Here is a 6,023-nt window from a genome sequence, read left to right as displayed (position 1 = left end):
ATATCTGAATGACCAGAGTGGGAGACTATGCTTATCTTGTTAAGAATACTTTCTAGTAGTTGTATGTAAATTTTTAGGAAATTTTAATGTGCGGATAGTTTTTAAAAATTCGACCAAATGTAGCCCCCAAACTTTAATTTTTTTTGTTTTTAAGCACAAATGAGCTACGGAAAACCTATTTCGCTGAAATTATCTGAATGACCAGAGTGGAAGACTATGCTTATCTTGTTAAGAATACTTTCTAGTAGTTGTATGTAAATTTTTAGGAAATTTTAATGTGTGGATAGTTTTTAAAAATTCGACCAAATGTATCCCCCAAACTTTAATTTTTTTTGTTTTTAAGCACAAATGGGCTACGGAAAACCTATTTTGCTGTAAATATCTGAATGAATTGACAATCTGATTAAATTGATGACAAAAAACTCGAAAATATTTAATTTTAGTTCAGTTATATACGTCGTAGGCAAAAGAAAGTGAAATTGTGTTAAACGGCGTAAAAAATGTTAAAAAAAGCATTAAATATTATTTCGCCGAAATGACAATGGTGGTTAAATGCATTGTTAGACGAACATTTACTTAGTCTAGCGGTTCTCAACCTTATTGTACCCGTGGCCCCTTTTTGAAGCTTTCAAATAGTCGCGGACACCTTACATTTTTCTGGTGATCTCCGAAGTAAGTCTTAAAACGCGTGATTGTGGTTTTGAAAATGCTAGACCAGGGGTCCGCAACCCAAAATGTTACAACGACTGTGAATCAGGCGGGCGTCAGATTTTTGCAGCTGAAAACGTGTTTAATTACATTTAAGGCGGCAGAAAAGGCACAAAGCGCAAATAAAATGCGTTTGTTTGGCTCAAAATTCGAATCCATACGTGGTCATCCATATTACCAATGAATAGTATAAAGAAACAATCTTGAGGAACCCCGATAACTTTGAATAGTTAATCCAGTTGTGTGTTTGTTAACCTTTGTAGGTCGGAAGAACACCTGGCGAGCGAAGGGAGCGCGATTTTTTTTTTAAATACCGGGCATTTCTTTTATTATTTTTGAGTTTTTATTACATTGCCGATAAAAAGACTTGAAAAGGTTAAAAATATATGTCCAATATTTTTGAATACGTTTTCCGTTTGTCCGCGACCCACTTCGCGGCGCAATGGTAAATAAGCGCTAATATAGTTAAAGACAGCATGATAACGAAAAAAAAACGTAAGAAGAACGATCATTCGCGTAAGAAGAACGATCATTTTTTAAATTTTTGCCTAACTGAGCGTCGGATGACATAATTTGACCATGTTAGCGGGCCACACCAACACAACTGAATTAGGACATTAGTCTTAAAAAGCAGTAAATCCGACATTATTTTAAATGTCTGTAGTTTGCGCCGTAGGCGAAAAGAAAATGAAAGAATAATAACGAGGCCAAATAAATATTTAGGTTTGCTTTGTTGGGAGTCAACTGGCAATAGCACATGGCAATAATTTTCACCATTCGCAAATTCGATTTAGGTGGGTTACCTTTACCTAAAACTAAAATCAGCTTAATTTGCACTGAACGTGCAAGTTAATTGAAGCTCTAGCTAAGAAAATTGATCTTTGTTTTAAAATGGTCCAACCGACTACATTACATATTCGACATATTCGATTCCAAGAATTTGTAAAACAACCATTACACTTCCATAACTTCTTGACGTACCGCAATAAATCTTTAAAAAACGCTTAGCTTTTATTTACAAGTTAAGAAAGAATAGACTTTAATATTGTGTCGTGTTTCCATTTTAACATTTGAAATGTGGCGCAATTTTATTGCCTCTAGCTGCTACAATGTATAGCATCCGAGCGCCGCTAGCTGTCGCTGTTTTTCCTATTTCGCCGCTGTACTTATTAACCCGCGACGAGTGAACGGTAGATCGTTGTGGATTAACGACCAGGTTCGATACCGTAAACAAACCTTTTTTATAAAGTCTATGGTTAATGCTGGCATATTGGATTACGCGCATCTTATCGACAATACAGATCATTACATGTCTTACGATAACCTCGCCCAATATTACAGCTTTTCCACCAACAATAAGGATTATTTAGAACAGTGTTTCCCAACCTTTTTGACACTAGTGCCCCCTTGGGCTAAATATTATTTCATATCGCCCCCCTAATCTTGCTTTACAGTAAAGTATCATATTAATCGTTGTCTAACATCATATTGTCTGTACTTTTGTTTCGATAAGCTGTCCGTAATATTTTAGGTTGTCTAACATACATTCACTATAGGAATTTATGGATACATTAATTCACCAGGTTATGTCATTACGAGGAAATATTCAACTTTCTGCACCAATACTATCAGGGGTCGGCAACCTTTTCTTGTCACGGGCACCAATCAAACTCAGAAAGGTCTCTGTGGGCCGCACAAAATGTTAACTAAGAATTGTGTTATTGAAATGTTAGAACAACTGTGAATCAGGCGGACCTCGGATTTTTTTCATTCATACTACTAATGAAAAGTGTAATAAAGCTAGTTTGAGGAAACGCGATAACCTTAGTGTTTATAGATAGCGTAATTCAGTGTTTGTTAAGCTCTTTAAGTTCTGGCTCACCTGGCGAGCGAAGCGAGCGCAATATTTTTGGGGTATACCAACATTTCTTTTAAATTTCGTGCTAGTATTTATTACATGGCCGAAAAAAGTCAAAAAATGTTAAAAAATATATGTCTTATACTTTTGAATACGTTTTCCTTTTGTCCGCAACCGTAAAAAAGCGCTAATCTATTCCAAAGACAGCATGGAAACGTAAACAAACTGGACGTAGAAAGATCATTGGCGCGAAGCGCGAAAATTGTTTGCCCGTACTAAGTTAAAATCGTCAAAAAGTATTTAAAATGGACTCGTGTCAAGTTGTCAAAGAGGTGGCGGGCCGTAAGTTGGCGACCCCTGCTTTAAATATACAAACATTTTGCCGCGTATAAAACTGTGAAACGCAACAACAACCAACAACTTTACATAAGAAAGTCAATTATTACGTAACAATGGTCGGAAAACTCGCAGTACAAAAGTTGCCATTTAAGGTTAAAAGTTACCTACAGTCCTGTTTGTTACTATTTTTATGTGAACTTTTTATAAAATTTAGCCTATAAGTACTTTTATGTAACGCCCCCTTATGTGCATTCAGCGCCCCCCCAAATTAGAAACAGACCCAAAACGCCCCCTTGTAACTCGCCAACGCCCACACGTTGGGAACCTCTGATTTAGAACATCTAAAACTAATTTCGGCTATCCCTGGACAATGGGACTTGAATGAACCTAGTAACATATCCATGATTGACAACAAGACTTGTACCAAATTTCTCTTTAAACTTGATACAGTTAAAGAAATTCATTCACATATTAAAGATGCTGGCTTGTCCCCACCAGTCAAACAGCAAATCAAGTGGGAACAGATCTTGCAAGTTTTACCAAACCGAATCCCTTGGGACAAACTTTACCAAATTAACTACGACTGTACCGTGGAAAACAAACTTAGAAGTTTTCAGATAAAATTAAACCTTAGGGCCATCGTCACCAATGACGCCCTGTGTTCATTTGGAATTCAAGACTCAGATAAATGTGTTTTCTGCTGCGATGCATTAGAAACTGTAGCGCACGTGTTTTATTTTTGTACCAAAGTAGTAACTTTCTGGGAAGAAGTAACTGCCTGGATCTCGGCGAAACTTCTGATTGATTTACGCCCTGACCCTGTTCATATGTTGTTTGGTATTGTGGCAGATCAATCTGAAACCCGTTTGAATTGTTTGTTGTTGTGTGCGCGTTTCGTAATTTACCGTTGTAAGTACGCCGAATCCGTGCCGAATTTCAATATGTTCCTAAATATGGTTAAATCTGTTCAGAAGTCGGAACATCTTATCGCCATTCGGAATTGTAAAATTAACGACTTTCTTTGCAAGTGGCAAGGGCTATTTTAACGCTCTCTTCATGTTACTCCGAATCCCCAACTGTATTTTTATGCCTTCCTGCTAATTCGTCGCTTTCTGACATGTGTTTTAGCTCGCCTCTTTTTTTTCTTTCGCACTCGCTTTATTGTGTCGCTATATAATAATAAAACTTGTCAAAAAAAAAAAAAAAAAAAAACTCATGTGCATCCGCGTGCACCGAAGCGTGCAGATCGCCTTTTTCCTATTTTCTCCGCTGTAGTTGTATAACGCGTGTTTTTTCGCATCATTGTGAATAAAGCGTCGACCGCTTTAGCACAATCACTCACAGGGTAATTGTCCCCAGCTAAAAGACATTTACACGGATGATTGGGGAACTAACATTGAAAATGACCCTTACCCCAAAAAACGTCATTACCCTTCTCAACACCGTCCTTCACCACACAATATGGAAAGCCCGAATTAAAAAAAGTCATAAACCTAGACTCACAACCTACCCCACCCCAACACCTAATATCGCGTTTGAATATGTCAATTCGATGCCGGTGCCAAAGAGAACAGGTCAAACCCAACTCTCCCGGCATTGACCTGTTCGTTAAACTTACTTCCCTCCTTTGGTACCAACTGACCCCTCCTCTCCTACCAAACTAAATTGTCCTTGCCCCATGTGAAACCAAAACCATAGGTCTGCCCTAACCCCTTCGTAAAATCCTATGTTTGTTTCTGTTTATTTTTTATTTTTTTTATTATCCCTTTATTGTCTTATCTATCTTGTATTCGTTTTTAAATATTTATTCAAATTAAGGAAAAGTTACCCTACTGTCATTGCTCGCCTTGTTTCACCGAGACACCATTTTGTTTTTCGAACCGCCATTTTTTTTTTAGTTTTTACATTGACATTTTGGTTGATATGTACAATATATATTAATGCATTTATCTTGCCGTGCCTTCTTCGAGAGCTGCACGAGCCCGAAGAAAATTTAAAAAAATTAAATATGTATATCCTTAGCCGATGGGAGCTATGAAAAACATAGAGCAAGTTGTCCAGTAACACACAGACCTGCTGATGCATACTCCTCTTGGTAGGGGGAGTGAAAGCAGGTCAACCGTAAATTTCCCATTTTTTTTTAAATAATCCACCAAATCATATGAGCAAATAAAACGAAATTATACGGACCCATAATCCATTTATCTGTCCATGCCTTTTTCACCGCTTATATTTTTTCGACAACATTCCAAAATAAAAGACCAAAAAGGGGCAATGATGAGCCCAAACCAAAGGGGGGTTTGCAAATTGCCAACCTCACCAACCCTGAGGTACTGAGTCCTCACAAAAGTTAAAAAAAAAAACCATAGAAATGATGCAAAACTGTATAAATTAAAATTGTTAGAACTAACCATGACACACCCTAACTCAAACGCTCACCCGAACCTTAACTTATAAATCCTGAAAAATCCTACCAACGTTGGAGGAAAATTTTGAACCCGTCATACAATCACTAATGGGTGTATGCGTAACCCGAGAGATCCGGGAAAATGGCCACTTGCATTTTTTTAGTATGGGATTTTGTGTCTACACAAACGTCATCAAAATTTAATTCTTTTTTCAAACGGCAGTCGTAAGAGTATTAAGCCAGTACGGGTTTTTTCTGTGCTGCTTTGATGACATTTACTTTTGTTGTAAACTACACTCATCCATGGTTTGATTTGAAAAAAAAGTGAAAATCAGTATTGTATATGTTTAGTTTGTTATATGTCCAGTGGTAAAAGCTTTTTATGTTACCCCATTCATATTTTCCTACTATTTTCTGGATTAACTTAGATTATTTTTTAAAGTATCGCAAAGTTTAGTTTTGTATTTAAGCTTGTAAACGCCAGCTTATAGATTTGTTGATGTCAAAGGTTGACATTTGCTAATATTTGAGGTTGGAAAGTGGTGAATCTTGGTGTGACAAAATATATAAAAGATCTTCGATATTTGTTTCGTGACGTAGAGTGCTTTTTTAAGGTAAAGCTTGTCATTTCTTTACCAAATTAATATGGCATACACAAAAAGGTTTAGCCGGTATAAGACGTAAGTGAGCTATGGTAAGTATTTGTAAAAA

Source organism: Ascidiella aspersa, chromosome 2, assembly GCF_963924565.1.
Source record: "Ascidiella aspersa chromosome 2, kaAscAspe10.2, whole genome shotgun sequence".
Classification (NCBI taxonomy): domain Eukaryota; kingdom Metazoa; phylum Chordata; class Ascidiacea; order Phlebobranchia; family Ascidiidae; genus Ascidiella; species Ascidiella aspersa.
Note: the sequence above shows the minus strand (reverse complement) of the source record.